Consider the following 5,453-nt stretch of genomic DNA (forward strand, 5'->3'; position numbering starts at 1 on the left):
CCAGACCACCTGACCTGCCTTTTGAGAAACCTGTATGCAGGTCAGGAAGCAACAGTTAGAACTGGACATGGAACAACAGACTGGTTCCAAATAGGAAAAGGAGTATGTCAAGGATGTATATTGTCACCCTGCTTATTTAACTTCTATGCAGAGTACATCATGAGGAATGCTGGGCTGGAAGAAGCACAAGCTGGAATCAGGATTGCCGGGAGAAATATCAATAACCTCAGATATGCAGATGACACCACCCTGATGGCAGAAAGTGAAGAAGAACTAAAAAGCCCCTTGATGAAAGTGAAAGAGGAGAGTGAAAAGTTTGGCTTTAAGCTCAACATTCAGACAAAGATCATGGCATCTGGTCCCATCACTTCATGGGAAATAGATGGGAAAACAGTGGAAACAGTGTCAGACTTTATTTTTTGGGACTCCAAAATCACTGCAGATGCTGATTGCAGCCATGAAATTAAAAGACGCTCACTCCTTGGAAGGAAAGTTATGACCAACTTAGATAGCATATTAAAAAGCAGAGATATTACTTTGCCAACCAAGGTCTGTCTAGTCAAGGCTATGGTTTTTCCCATGGTCATGTATGGATGTGAGAGTTGAACTGTGAAGAAAGCTGATCACCAAAGAATTGATGCTTTTGAACTGTGGTGCTGGAGAAGACTCTTGAGAGTCCCTTGGACTGTAAGGAGATACAACCAGTCCATTCTAAAAATCAATCCTGGGTGTTCATTGGAAGGACTGATGCTAAAGCTGAAACTCCAATACTCTGGCCACCTCATGCGAAGAGTTAACTCACTGGAAAAGACTCTGATGCTGGGAAGAATTGGGGGCGGGAGGAGACGGGGATGACAGAGAATGAGATGGCTGGATGGCATCACCGACTCAATGGACATGAGTTTGAGTGAACTCTGGGAGTTGGTGATGGACAGGGAGGCCTGGCGTGCTGTGATTCATGGGGTCACAAAGAGTCGGACACAACTGAGCAACTGAACTGAACTGAGGATAGCATCTAGATGTAAAAAGAATTTTTAATTTAAATATATATCTATGTGTATGTATACATAGATACATATTTTATTATCTTCTCCAAGTGGGAGAATGGAGAGCATATTACCAAGATGAGAACTTGAAATTGTAATTAGTCAAATCCATTTCATCTTCTTTCACTAATCAAGGTCATTTTGACACTTGCATGTACCCCAAGTGGCATGGAGCCTAAACAAGGTGTTGCCCAAGTTATTTTCTAGGAACTTGGAGTCAGCTATGTCTAGTTTGAGCTAAACTGGTTAACACAGGAGAGGACCACTGACCCTCCAACTGGGCATGCATGTGTGGCTGTTCCATGACCTTTTGAATGTGGTGGTGGTGGTGGCTGGGGCAGGGGGCGGGGCTTGTAGATTAGTTACATCTGCACAGGAGGATGATTATCATACCTTTCTCCAATCACCTTCCCCCACCCAACCCCCCAACACCTCAGAATCCCCCATGGCTTTATTCTGTAGTCCATAAATACACCCAGGCCCTCACCTCCAGGGAGGTAAGCTTGAGATGTGTTTGTCTGTCTCCTCCTTTGCTTGCCTTGTAAATAAACCCTGTCTGTTCTCTTTGTTGCAAACCTTGGCTTCTCAGCATTTTGACTTCTCCTTTTTAGCAAAATGGTACAGAACTCTTCTGCCAATGCTTGATATGTAAGAGAGGCAAGGTCGTGGGTTCTATCCCTAAGTCATGAAGAGACCCTGGAGGTAGGGCATGGCAACCCACTCCAGTATTCTGGCTGGAGAATCCCAGGGACAGAGGAGCCTAGAGGGCTACAGTACATGGGGTTGTAAAGAGTTGGACATGTGTGAAGCAGCTTAGCATACATACATGCAGTCCTAACCTGGATATTATGTATTATCTTTTTATATGTTGTTGAATTCTATTTGTAAATATATTGTTTAGGATTTTTGCTCCTATATTCATGAGAAACTGGATATTATATGCTTCCTTTCTAATTCTATCCTTACCTTATTTTGTATCAAGGTTATACCAATCTTGTAGAATCAGTCAGGGATTCTTCCCTGACTTTCTATTCTCCAGAAAATGTACTCAAATTTGGAATGATTATTCCTTAAAAGTTTGGTGGAACCTGTAAAACTTTGGGGAGTCTAATTTTTTTCGTATGTAAATATGTTCTACTACTGGTTAAAGCTTTTAATTGTTGAAGGAATATACTTTTTTGAGATTCTCCTGGCAAGTTTTTTCAGATTTCAAGTCATTTCAAGTGCCTGGACATTCCTTTCTTGGGGTTAGTACCATTTGCCCTCTCAAGGTTATCTTGTTGGTCAAATTAGGAAATGCATGAGGAAGCACTTCTAAGGCTTAAAAGTGGAATGTAAGCTCTTTGCACCTGCTTTTCCTCAAGTGATAAGCATTCTCCAAAGTTTTTTCTTCCACCCTTACGTCATTTCTTTTCCTGCATTATATTCTCTTCGGTGATTTCAATAGTCCTTATGGCTTAAGATTTCCCCTCGAGGCGTATGCTCCTCAGGTTCACGTCTATAGCTCCAAATCGTTTCTTAGGTTTCACATCAGAACTTCCAATTGTTTCACAGACAACAAATACTGCCAATCTTTCAAAATCAGGTGGTTTAAAGCATCTGCATAGGTGGACCAGTAGTTAAGACTTCACTTCCCAAAGCAGTGGAGCAATTTCCTTTCCTGGTCAGGGAGTTGAGATCCACACGCCTCAGGAATTTTTTAAAAATCAAAAACATAAAATAACAGAAACAGTAGTATAGTAAATTTAATAAAGACTTTTTTAAAAAATTGAAACATTTTCACTGTCCCCTATCTCCCCACCTTCTCTTCATCATTTACCTTTTCTTCTCTGTCCATTGTTCCAAACACAGACTAAAATACCCTAGAAATACTTGGGCCTCTTCCTCTCACTAGAGCCAAGCTACCATATAGAGCTTCATATTTGGTTAATTCTTAACACAGTCCGCCCTTCTTCATGCCTACAGTTAATCCCATCCAAACAGTTTCATTCAGGCACTCGTTACCTCATGCCCGGACCTCTGCAACAATTCTCTAATTGATCTCCCCGTCCAGATTATCCTCAATTCAGTAATTCCTACACATCATTCCAAATAATTACAAAGCACAGCGTAGGTTGTCTTGCTCCAGCAACACTTAAAGCTCCTCCTTGCCTGAAGAACTCAGTATCAAATTTCCTGGTGTTGCTCTTTCGTCTCTTTGAGACACTGGTATATGTATACTAAAGGAAATAAGTAGGAATTGCTATACACCACTTACTAATTTCTCTGTTAGAGCTGGCTCCTTTTACTATGATCTCAAACTGTAGAGAACGGTAGTCAAATCTGTCCATAAATTTTTTCTAGTTAATCCTTTTATACTACTTTTCCTCAAATATCTAATGTCACCCTTGACTATACCACTATTTCTCAAAAATATTTTTTTATCAACTGTCCATGTGACTTGTCCCTGCTACTTCTTGTAGCTGAATGTTCATACTTATAAATTTTATGTGCAGATGTTTGCCCTGTGTTTGGAACAGATTCTGCCTCTACCTCCATACCTGGAGCTGAAGGGCACACTTGCATGTGGATCAACTAACCCAGCACAAGACCTAGTATATACTCAGAAGGGAACTGAATCACACATAAAGATCACATCCCTGTGATACATTTTAATGCATGTAAAATAGACTAATCATAATTACTGGCCTAAAGTATTTTAGAATTTACACGCAAAAAACAGGTAACTCACTTTTAAATCCCTTACCAGGAAAAATAATCCTTATTAATATATAAAAATAATTTTAAAGATGCAAAAACAGTACATTAATGTAACATAAGCATAGGAATATATAGGAGATGACCCAAGACTTACTTAGGAAATAACAAAGCACTTCTCTGGATGAAGACCCAACTAATATATGTCTCCAGAATGACAACAAGCACATCTTTTGTAGATTCTTTCATGTTTCAAGGATGGTCAAGTTGTGAGAAATGGAAATGTCACAGAAGATGGTGGGTGATAAGTCTCCCCTTTGTGAATAGACAGCTATAACATCTGTTAATTATCCTTTCCCCCCGCCATTGCCTCGGCCACACACCCTCCACTGTACCTCCAAATGTTCTTACATTTTGGAAGGAAGCTGTTTCCAGGGGGATGTGTAAAGCAGGGTCTCCACACTTTGCAGTCACTACTACTCACATGAATACACTGGCTTAGACAAGGTTAGGAAGGGAAAACATACCAGCATCTCCTTTTCCTCTGTGCCAAGGAGGCTGCAAAGCCAGTGCTTTGAATAAAGGACAATGTTTGTTATCAGTCTCAGGAGGAAACTGATGATACACACTAAATTCAGATCAGTTCAGTCGCTCAGTCGTGTCCGACTCTTTGAGACCCCATGAGTCACAGCATGCCAGGACTCCCTGTCCATCACCAACTCCCAGAGTTCTCCCAAACTCATGTCCATTGAGTCAGTGATGCCATCCAGCCATCTCATTCTCGGTCGTCCCCTTCTCCTCCTGCCCCCAATCCTTCCCAGCATCAGAGTCTTTTCCAGTGAGTCAACTCTTCGCATGAGGTGGCCAGAGTATTGGAGTTTCAGCTTTAGCATCAGTCCTTCCAATGAACACCCAAGATTGATCTCCTTTAGAATGGACTGGTTGGATCTCCTTGCAGTCCAAGGGACTCTCAAGAGTCTTCTCCAACACCACAGTTCAAAAGCATCAGTTCTTTGGCGATCAGCTTTTTCACAGTCCAACTCTCACATCCATACATGACCAGTGGAAAAACCATAGCCTTGGCTTAGATGGACCTTTTCTGGCAAAGTAATGTCTCTGATTTTTAATATGCTATCTAGGTTGGCCATAACTTTCCTTCCAAGGAAGGTTTATTCAAATATATTGATGAAGGGAACATATATGAATACAAAGATGTGAGTTCGGTTAGGGAACTAGTAATACATGATGAATAACCCAGTAACTAGCACCAACAGGAAACCATTACCAGCCCTGGAGCTAAAACAATTAAATGAGAAAACAGTTATCAAATGCCATCAGAGATGGAAACGGGGGAGGTGGGTATAGCCACATGACACTCTTGTAGTAGACACTCTGCTTTCCTGATGACACCTCCCACTGACCAGACCTACAGGGCAGCAGAAGGCACAGGAGCTAGGGGGATCCAGTCCTTTGTGGGCAGCCTCCAGGGCAGAGCAGAGAGAAGAATGGCTATAGATGGGAGTCAGGGAGGGGCCAAAGAGAGAAAAGCTAGCACTGCCATCTTTCATAAGGAGCTTGAAAGCTATTAAATGATGGAAGATATTAAAAGAAGGAGTCTATCTGTCATATTAACTAATAGTAAGTCAACTATTGAGTCTTAAAAGTGATAGATATTATAATATAGTGACTTTAGCAAGGTCAGTAGACTTG

The sequence above is a fragment of the Moschus berezovskii genome, chromosome 18, assembly GCF_049115385.1.
Source record: "Moschus berezovskii isolate FMDL1 chromosome 18, NW_MosBer_1.0, whole genome shotgun sequence".
Taxonomy (NCBI): Eukaryota; Metazoa; Chordata; class Mammalia; order Artiodactyla; family Moschidae; genus Moschus; species Moschus berezovskii.